Source organism: Pinus tabuliformis, chromosome 5_1 (genome assembly GCF_031772625.1).
Source record: "Pinus tabuliformis cultivar Carrire ecotype Pingquan chromosome 5_1, CPIR1, whole genome shotgun sequence".
NCBI lineage: Eukaryota > Viridiplantae > Streptophyta > Pinopsida > Pinales > Pinaceae > Pinus > Pinus tabuliformis.
In genome coordinates, this window is record NC_142305.1 from 898,752,136 (window position 1) to 898,763,772 (window position 11,637).

Genomic DNA, 11,637 nt, shown 5'->3' on the forward strand with positions numbered 1-11,637 from the left:
GCGCCTCCGCTGTGTCAAACCTGCGGGTATCAGACTTCAATTATACCTAGATTATCATATTTATAGATTTGATCATGCTCCAAAGAGATCTCGACCCATCAGTAGATCTTAACCATCTTGTAATGCTCAGGTTCCTCCTTGATTCAGGTCCAGTTATAACTCCCAACCGATCACCAGTATTTCAAATCTTGCTCTTCTCAAGATATTCAACACAAAAGTCTTCACAAGCCAAATGATCTCCTTTTCTTTTTATAGTCTAGGCCTTACTCAAACCATGGTCCAAAACCATAGAGATCCAATACTAGGGACCCAATACCTGGGTTCAATACTTTAGATACAAAACCACAGACCAAAACCATAGGTTCAAAAATGTCAGACTAAATACCATGGACCAAACATAATATTTCCCACATGTGCACACTTTTCTCTACATGAAAGTGCGTGTACTGTACGTATGAACCTTTTGTTCGGTACACTCGTGTATATGTACACACCTTTTGTTCGGTGCACCTGCGTATGTATGCGGCTTTGTGAAAAGGAACCTGCGGGTGTCTTATTTTCTACCATTATGAGAGCCTGAACTGCGATCTGCTATTTGAGTGAGTTGCCATCAAGGACAACACTTATGTCATCGAGCCAAACCTATGCCAAACCTGTGTCATAATGCCAACAATCTCCCCCTTTAGACTTGATGGCAACCCAAAGTCACTCAAAGTCTTTTCTCCCCCTTTGACATCAAGGGCAAAGGGTTATGCTCCCCCTGAGTACATGCTGAAATCTCTGCTCTGCTGTGCTGTCCAAGCTCCCCCTGACATATAGGCAAGATCTGCAAGAAGATGTTCTACAAAATAAATCTGACTTTATACATCATAACTGACCTTCCTATCACCAAAGACTCATACATACGACTCCCAACCAAGTGGGGATACATGATATAATAAGCATATTACATTATCCATCCCAGGCATAGTGGGGCAACCAAGATAGGCCGTTACATGACCTTGACAAAAGAAATATGGAGACAAAATATCAACAACATTTGTCAATCATTATTCAGATCAATATCCATGTTCTCCTTTTGCACTTTCTCCTCCTGAAATTAAAACAACTAAAGAATTGAACCAAGATCTTCTACGATAATGCCAACAATGCATTATTAGAAGAATATATGCTCCCCCTGAACTTGTGCCAGATGGTCTCTGATAGACCCATATCAGACTCTTCTCATCCTTGCTTTTCTTCAAGTCAACATATACACGACTGTACCCACATAAACCAGCGTATGTACGCGTATACCCCATATGAAACTCGCGTACAACCAACAATCTTTGAAACATACAAGATTCAACAACAAGATGATGCATCAACTACCCCCAGCTTTTGTCTGAGGTATTCAAAGGTCTCCCTGGGCAGTGGTTTGGTGAGAATATCAGCAACTTGTTCCTTAGAGGGAACATACTCCAATTTGACCTTTTGTTCAAGCACTTGTTCTCGGAGAAAATGATACTTGATTGGTATGTGCTTAGTCTTTGAATGCATGACATGATTCTTTGAAATACTGATTGCACTTGTATTATCACAGAAAATGGAGATAGGTGGAGTACAAGTGATTTGCATATCATGCATTGTTTGCATCATCCAAAGGAGTTGAGTGCAGCAAGATGCTGTAGCTACATATTCTGCTTCAGCTGTAAATAATGCAATAGAACTTTGTTTCTTGCTGAACCAAGACACTAATCTAGGACCCATGAAGAATGCACCACCACTAGTGCTTTTTTTGTCATCCACACTTCCTGCCCAATCTGCATCTGTATATGCATGAAGCGTGAGATCTGTACCTCTAGGATACCATAAGCCATAGTTTTGAGTTCCTTGAAGATACTTGAAAATTCTCTTAAGTGCCTGAAGATGAGTTTCCTTTGGATTTTCCTGAAACCTTCCAACTATTCCCACTGCATGCATAATGTTTGGTCGGGTACCTGTTAGATAGAGCAGACTACCAATCATGGATCTATAGGTTGGTTGATGTACTATTGCCGATTCATCATTTGCACTAAGGCTGCATCCTGTCACCATAGGGGTACATACTGGTTTCGAATCCTCCATCCCATATTTCTTCAAGATCTGCTTGAGATACTTGGTTTGTGATAGAAAAATGCCATCTTTGTTTTTTTGGACTTGTAAACCAAGAAAATATGTGAGCTCACCAAGCATGGACATTTCAAACTCTTTCTGCATCACCAAGGAAAAATTTTGACTCATGTCTTCTTCATTACTACCAAAGATGATATCATCAACATACACAACAAGTATTAGCAACTTATCCTTGTCAATTTTTATATATAGATTGCTATCAATTGATCCTTTTATAAAACCTTGCTGATGGAGGTACTTATCCAACCGATAATACCATGCCCTTGGAGCTTGTTTAAGGCCACAGAGAGCCTTTTTGAGTCTACATACAAGTTTTGGATCATTTCCAAGAATAAACCCATTTGGTTGTTCAATATATACTTCTTCATCCAAGTCTCCATTCAGGAAAGCAGACTTCACGTCCATTTGAAATACTTTGAACTTCTGAAAGCTAGAAAGGGCAAGGAACATCCTTATGGCCTCTAGTCTGGCAACTGGTGCAAAAGTTTCTTCAAAGTCTATGCCTTCCTGTTGAGCATACCCTTTGCAAACAAGTCTAGCCTTGTTTCTAATCACATCTCCATTTTCATTCAGCTTATTTTTGAATATCCATTTTGTTCCTATGACATTCTTAACTTTTGGTCTAGGAACCAACTCCCAAGTGTTATTCTTTTCGATTTGCCCAATTTCTTCCTCCATGGCTTATACCCAGCATTCATCTTTGCATGCCTCTCTTACATTTTGTGGTTCGGTGGAGGAGAGTAATGCTAGATAGCTTGAAGCTTCTAAAATGGTTCTTCTTGTTTGTACACCTGCCTCTTTTTGCCCCAAAATTTGAGATTCTGGATGATTCTTCTGAACGTACCTGGATGGAGTCTTTTCTTCTATCCTTATCTGTTCTTCTGGTGCCTCATGGGTTTCTTCTTCCTCATGAATCTGATTTGATGTTGATGGATAGTCCTCATCATCTTCGAAATCTTCAGATTTTACCTGCCTAGGAGTGTTTCCTTCTTCATCAACCACTACATCAATACTTTCAACAAATTTTCCAAGTCTTTTATTGTAACACTTGTATGCTTTGCTGTGGGGAGAGTAACCAAGGAGAATGCCTTCATCTGCTCTAGGTTCAAACTTGCCAATATTTTCATCAGTCTTCTTGATGTAGTATTTGCTTCCAAAGATTTTGAAGTATTTTACCGTGGGAGTCTTACCATACCAAAGTTCATGAGGAGTCTGAGTGCTGTTTACTCGGACATTTGTCATGTTGAGAATAGTAACTGCAGCAAATGCGGCTCCACCCCAGAAGGTTGCGGGAGTTCCAGACTCATCAAGCATAGCACAAGCCATTTGTTGAACTGTTTTGTTCATCCTTTCCACTACTCCATTTTGCTAAGGAGTCCTAGCAGTAGAGAATTCCCTTCTTATTCCATGTTCTTCACAAAAATCGAAAAATTCATTCGAGGTAAATTCTCCTCCTCGATCAGACCTGAGGCATTTGATTCTGCGATCTGATTCATTCTCCACCAAGGCTTTGAATGATTTGAATTTTTCGAAAGCTTCATCTTTATGCTTCATAAGTCCTATCCAACACATCCTGGAAAAGTCGTCAATGAATAATATAAAATATTCTTCTCCTCGAGGTGATCTTTTCCTAGATGGACCACATACATCAGTATGGACAAGTTCAAGTGGCCTGCTAGCTGATCCTTCCTTCTCAGGGAAATTAGTTCTGGTTTGCTTACCAAATTGACATGATTTGCATATTGTATTGTCTGGAATTCTGATGTCAGGTAGATCACGAACTACCTGATATTTGCATGCTTTCCTTATCTGTGAGAAGCTTAGATGCCCCAATCTTCTGTGCCATAGCTAGTGTTCATCATTCTTGCTTAGATAACATTGTTGTTGTCCTCCTTTGAGTATATATAAATTATTTGGAGTTCTTATGCCTTTGATCACTATTTCTCCTGTATCAAGCTCACGAACAATGCATCCATTTGATCGAAATATTACTTCATTTCCTTGATCACACATTTGACTGACACTTAATAAATTATGCTTCAAGCCATCAACATACATAACATTTCCAGCCTTGACCTTTTCTTTCAAAAGAACATAACCTTTACCTTTTATGAGTGCAGGGGTGTCATTTCCAAATGAGACCTTCTTTTCCTTTTCTAAGGCACTATATGACTGAAGTTTATCTTTATCACCTGTCATATGTTTTGAGCATCCACTATCGATGTACCACTGATTTTCCTGTCCTTCTGCATATAAGGCTATCCCACATCTTTCTGGTTGCAATTCTTTCTTTTTCCATGTTTTGGGAACCAATGAAACTTGCTCCTTCTGAGTTGTTTGCCGAAACCTGCTCTTGCATTCAGAATCTTCATGACTGAAATTGTTACAAATAGAACATTCTACTTCATTCTCAAGAGCAGCAAAGTTATTGTAGGTCCTGTTCATGGTCCCAGTCATACTCCTTTGTTTTTGAGCTTCTCTAGTCATGATTGTCTTGTAGGAAACATATTGAGCTGCTTTGTGACCAAAGTTATGACAAGAGAAACATTGGCCATTGAAGAAGCTCCTGAGATTATCAAATCTACCAACCAAACGATTGTAGTTTCTATCCATTCTTGAGGCAAAATGATTTACCTGTGGTTGGTTGTAGCTTCTGTTCATCCTTGAAGTAGATTGCCCCCGATTTACCTGGTAGTTTTTGTTCATTCTTGAGGTAAATTGTCCCTGACTTACGTGGTGATCAGCATTATGCTTTTTCTGAGGATTGTTAACTTGTTCACTTCGCCTTGCAGCGTCAAGATAACTTTTGGAAGTAGATGGCTTCTGTGCTTGAGATGTTTCTTTGGTATACCCAAGACCTGTCTTGATTAGACGAGAACGCTGAAATTTGATAATCTCATATAAAGTTTCAGATCCTTTAGCAAATCTAAGATTAAGAGCTTTCGTTTTCTCAATGTCCTTTCTAAGCCCCACAATTTCACATTCTAACTTTTCATTGTGTTTCTCCATTTCAGCAAGTTGGGAAGTCAGAGTATCTATAATCATATTTTTCTCTTCTAAGCAAATTTTGAGTTTAGAAATTTCTTCATAAAGACTTTCTTCATCTATAGCATCCAAGAAATCATCATCTTCAAAAGCCATCAAAAGTCTATAATCATTACCTTGTTCATCTTCATCGCTATTTGAAAGACCATCACTGTCTTCATGTGTGTAATAACTTTTCTTACTTACATTCTGTTTTCTGTTCCATCTAACTGGTTCCTTACCTTTGTCAAGCTTATCTTTATGAGGACACTTGGCAGCATAGTGACCGACTCTTCCACAAGCAAAACATTTGAAAGGGAGCTTACCTCTGAATCTTCCAGAACCCCGTTGAAGGTTCTTGACAAAATTTGACTCTTCCTCTTCTTTCGACATATGTCCCGAGTCATTATAATCTCCTTTTCCCGAGGCTTTGAATGCAACGTCTCTCCTGTTTGATGGTCCACCTTTTCTCATTTCGTAAGCAGTTAGGATTTCGTGCACCTGTGACATGGTAAGGCTCTACAGATTCTGCTTTTCTTCTATGGCAGAAACTTTTGAATCAAACTTAGGAGACAAAGATCTTAGAACTTTTTCAACCAAAACAACTTCTTTTATTTCTTCACCCAAGTTTTTCATACAATTAACAATCTCATCTATGCAAAGGAAATAGTTAGCCACGCTTTCATCATTGTACATTCTGAGATTTTCATCCTGAATTTTGAGAGTTTGAAGTTTTGCTCGTTTTACTTGATAATCTCCTTCATAGCTCAGAACGATCTTGTCCCATATTTCTTTTACGATTTTGAGCTGCATAACCTTGATGAATTCTAATTGAGATAGACTCCCTAATAGGGTATTGACAACCTTTGCATTTGTTTCATACTTCCTTTTACCAGCCGTATCTGTAGGAGTTGCTGAAGGAAATATGTATCCTGTTTCCACAATATCCCAAACTTTTGTACCAAGAGATTGAAGATAGGCAGTGATTCTTACCTTCCAATAGACAAAGTTGCTCCCATTGAAAATTGGTGGCCTGATTGATGCTTCCTTTTCGTAGTTGCTCATGATGATAGATCTTCCTTCAAGTGATCAAGCTTCTCCTGAAGGACCTGCTCTGATACCAATTGTTGAAAATAATACTAGGGGGGTGAATCAGTATTATCAAATTCTTTTTCAATTTATACAAAGATTTGCAGATTTGACTAATGAAACTTGCGTATAACTTCTAGACTTATAATTTAATTTATTCTTCAGATGTTGATCATTAGTCTATGTGTCAGAACCATATAACAGTAAGCAGGAACAAAAAAGTAGAGCAGACAGTCACACAAAAGAACACAAGATATAAGGTGGAAACCCAATGTGGGTGAAAACCACCTGCTGCAATATGTCTCTATCTTCTTTCAATTAGAAACTTCTTTTTACAATGATTCTGTACTGGTGCAGTCTTATACCAGCACGCAGGCTTCAACCTGCAGAAGGCTACAACCTTCTCTCGTTCTCCAGACTCTCCTGGAAGGGAGCTACAACCCCCTTAGCTCTTGTACTAGCTGAGGTACTAGTACGTAGGTGCTGACCTACAGAAGACTTCTCTTTTCTTCCAGGGACCACGTTTCATAAATTTTCAGACTGGATCCATGAATATCAATCAAACATCAAATAGATCTGCAATCAACCAACTTCCTTGTACAAATACTGAATCAATAACTTCTCAGAACACAGTACCAGTAATCAGACACCAATTCAGAACTCAGAACACTGCAGTAATAAACAAAAGCAGCTAAAACATATTTCAAGAAAAGTCCGCTACTTCACCAATAGAAATTTGCGTACATACACATATATGTCAAAGCGAACCTGTGTGTATACGCAGTATTCACTTCCTTAACCTGTGGGTATCCGTGCCTCCGCTGTGTCGAACCTGCGGGTATCCGTGCCTCTGCTGTGTAGATCCTGCGGAATACGCGCCTGCGCTGTGTCAAACCCGCGTATATCCGCGCCTTCGCTGTGTCGAACCTGCAGGTATCCGCGCCTCCGCTGTATCGAACCTGCAGGTATCTGCGCCTCCGTTGTATTGAACCTGCGGGTATTCGCGCCTCCGCTGTGTCGAACCTGCGGGTATCAGACTTCAATTATACCCAGATTATCAGATTTATAGATCTGATCATGCTCCAAAGAGATCTCGACCCATCAGTAGATCTTAACCTTCTTGTAATGCTCAAGTTCCTCCTTGATTCAGGTCCAGCTATAACTCCCAATCGATCACCAATGTTTCAGATCTTACTCTTCTCAAGATATTCAACACAACAGTCTTCACAAGCCAAATGATCTCCTTTCCTTTTTATAGTCTAGGCCTTACTCAAACCATGGTCCAAAACCATAAAGATCCAATACTAGGGACCCAATACCTGGGTTCAATACTTTAGATACAAAACCATGGACCAAAACCATAGGTTCAAAAATGTTGGACTAAATACCATTGACCAACCATAAGATTTCCCACATGTGCGCATTTTTCTCTGCATGAAAGTGTGTGTACTATACGTACACACCTTTTGTTCGGTGCACCTGTGTATGTACGCGGCTTTGTGAAAAGGAACCTGCGGGTGTCTTATTTTCTACTATTCTGAGAGCCTGAACTGTGATCTACTATTTGAGTGAGTTGCCATCAAGGACAACACTTATGTCATCAAGCCAAACCCGTGCCAAACTTGTGTCATAATGCCAACATTTACATTCTCTTTTAAATGCAATTCTATATGCATCTTTGAAGTGAAAAGATCCAGATCAATTATGCCTCTTCACCACGTTTTTTACAAAGTTGCATGCTATCCTTGTTGTCTACAAATAAATACATTCCAAATTAAGGCCACCAAAATCCCACAATAAGGCTATGAGCAATTCAATCTCTAAAAGTTGTGATCTCATTGTTATCAAAAAATTAATACATTGAATGTTATTGTTTCATATAACTAGGCTTTAGTAGCATAATTAGAAAATATATGAACTTTCCTTTAGGGATTGAACTCTCAGGTATCAAACTAATCAATGTTGCTATAATAGTGTGCCAACTACTCCATACAACTATAATTATTGATTTAATCCAATGTTTGTGGATTAATGTTTCTCATGCCCAAAGTACCCTAAAAAAATGCATAGGTGTGCCTACCTAGAATACATGCATCAATTAGTTAATTGTTGAATGTAGCTATAATAAGAAGGTATTATTGGTTGACAAGACACATAAAATCACACATATATTGTGATTTTTAGCTAGGAGGAATCCCTTGCAGGCATAAAATATCATGATTTTGATATACCTAGTGATTAAGGTATATGTTACATTAAACATATTCTTCACATTATTAACATCATCTATTAAATGTTTATGTTTATAATATGTTCTAATAATAAATGTTCATATTAGTCTTGGTTCTAATATATTCACAATAATGCACTCAGTCTTGATTATAATATATTCACGATAGCATGGAAACAACCCTAAGTTGATGAAAGGAATTTAGTTGAGTAAAAATATGTTTGTATATTTTGCTTTTAATTGAATATTGCAACAATTTAGATTTTGTCCAATGGTGTGTGTTTTTAAAGCCAAAGTCTACATGGTTGTGATAAAAGTATTTGTTGCTAGAAAAGGTAAAGAAGTCGTCAACAAGGGCACATGGATTATTATGAGGAAGACAATCGCTTGACAAAGGATGTTTCTAGGCAATGCCATCCTATAACATGTTTAGATGGTAACACTTGTCATAGGGTTGGGGAAGAATAATACCATGCACTGGATACTGAGTGTATCATTAAGATCTAGGAACCAAATATAGGGCACCATAACTAGAAGAAAATCCAATAAAAGGGATAATAAACCAGACATGGTAGTAGATTAAAAAAACATTTCAGAAGAGAAAAGTATCCAAAGCATTCAAGAATGCTGAAAAACAATAAGTATTACAACAAAAAATTAACTCAAGCAATGGTTAAAAACAATAAGTATTACAACAAAAATTTAACTCAAGCCATGCTTAAGAACAGTAAGTATTACAACAAAACTTTAACTCAAGTAGCAAAATTATAGACATCCTATGAATAGTCTTTAAGTAGAGAGCATGCTGGGTTGCGAGACTTTGTTCTTGCATTATTTGGTTGTGGATCTTTGTTATGAATATAATTCATAACAAGTAATTAAATAAAATAAATATACATATTAATTAGGTTAAATAGTGATTAAGTTAAGTGAAAAGGCATGTCTAAAAGACATGCCCAATCATGAAAGGACACCTGCTTTGGTATATAAATGCGGGTCCTCATTGTAAACATTCATCATCTTATACAATTATATATATTAGTAAATTATTATTAAAATACTTCTCATGTATTTTTAACTATTAAATCTACAAGCTATCAATTTTCTTGTTTCAGCCATAGTTTTTATGCTTCAGTGGTATCAGAGCCATGGTACACGATATAATCATGCGGGTCTTTAAACGTTGTTTGTCGCACAATGTGCCATTACATTCACGTCATGAATGCGATGAACATTTTAATGAAATTCAAGAAGCATTTCAGCGTTTAGAAAAATCATTTGCAGAAGTTAAAGCATGTCGAAAGGAAATCGATAATAAGGAAGATAATAGCAACAATGAAGAAACAAAAGAAGATGAAGCAGTAGATGATTATAATGTTGAAGATGAAGATGTCGCAGGCAATGATCAAGATGAGGATCCAGATGAAGCTGGTCTGGATGTGGGTGAAAATGATGTCGATGAAGACAATGTAGGTCAAGGGAATGATTCAGATGATGATGTTTCCTTGCATATGAAGGTACAGGGTGGTGAAGTATGCTCTTTGAGATACGATTTGACTGTGCCTTTTGCACGATATTTGGCTATGCATGGTATCAATAATTTGGAAAGATATCACATTGCAAGGGTCTACAGGAGGGATAACCCTTCTAAGGGACGTTACCGTGAATTCTATCAGTGTGATTTTGATATTGCTAGGCAGTATTCCCCAATGGTACCTGATTTTGAAGTGATGAAGGTTTTGACTGAGCTCTTAGATGAACTAAACATCGGGCACTATGAGGTGAAGCTGAACCATCGAAAATTGTTGGATGGAATGTTAGAGATATGTGGAGTACCTCAGGGAAAATTCAGAAGTATTTGCTCTGCAATTGATAAACTGGATAAGCAGCCATGGGAGCAAGTTCAAGAAGAAATGGGAGTGCCTTACCAGCTTTTGCCCAAGTTTCAGTTTCTTCATATTATACAACATCAGCTGTTTCACACTACATAGTGTCACAATTTACTAGGCGATTTGATTGAAGAAATATTGGCATGGTTGCCAGCAAAATATCTGTATAGATTTGCTACTGTGTGCAAACAATGGAACACACTCTTTTCGTCAAGCAGTTTTGTCAGGAGACAATGGGCAGAGGCGCCTCCAAACAAAAATCCATGGCTTGTTGTGGGAGCTGTGGAGGAGAACAATCGAGATTGTTGGACATACTGCTCCTTCGCACCCAGTTGGATGAACTCTTGTTTATCCCTTGGCTCTTTAGTTCCAAAAATCCGCCTAAGATGGTGGGAGGAACCTCCAACTTTTAAATATCAGGGATCAGGCACATGCCTCTTCTTGATGCAACGCAACTATTCCGCCTCCATCTATGTCTGCAATCCTCTCACAGCCAAGTGGTTCATACTCCCACCAGTGGCAAGCACGAGAATTTTTTGGATAGGGGAGATGGGCATCGTTGAAGAAGGGGAATACGGGTACAAAGTGTTGGCGGTGCACGACTCTAATGTTCATCAAGAGAATATAGTGGAAATATACGATTCCACTGACAAGGCAGGGACGATAGCGGGAGTCCTGCCTAGGAATTTGGTGACATTTCAAGATGAGGATGAGATGAGTTGACCTGGAACGGTATTTTCTAGACGTTATTTCTATTGTTTAATGTTGGCACGGGAGGATAACAACCGCTTAACCGAAGGCATTATGGGTTTCAACATGGTAGAGGGGACGTCCATCTTTATACCATTGCCTCATTTAGACCAGAATGGTGATATTTATTTCAATCAGTTACTCCACTGCGGATCGTGAATTCTATACGTGCAGGTGAAGGAAAACGAGACACAACGGGAAGAAGAGATGTTGACCATATGGGAGTTTAATAAGGATGCGACTATAAAGTGGAAAGAGATTGCCAGAAAGCCTTCAACAGTGCCTCTGTTTTTTAGCCATTTTCGACCCAGAGAGACACCCTTTGGGTGTGCTACAATAGGGGATTGCCTCTATTTTAAAAGGCACAGAGACATGCAGGTGGTAGTGTACAACGCCACCGCTGTGTATGCATTGTCTGAAGCTGCCGCCGTCAAACCCTGTTTGTTGGTTGACATGGCAAGAAGGGTCGTCGTGAGGTCCATAGTTTTAAACGTTGCAACA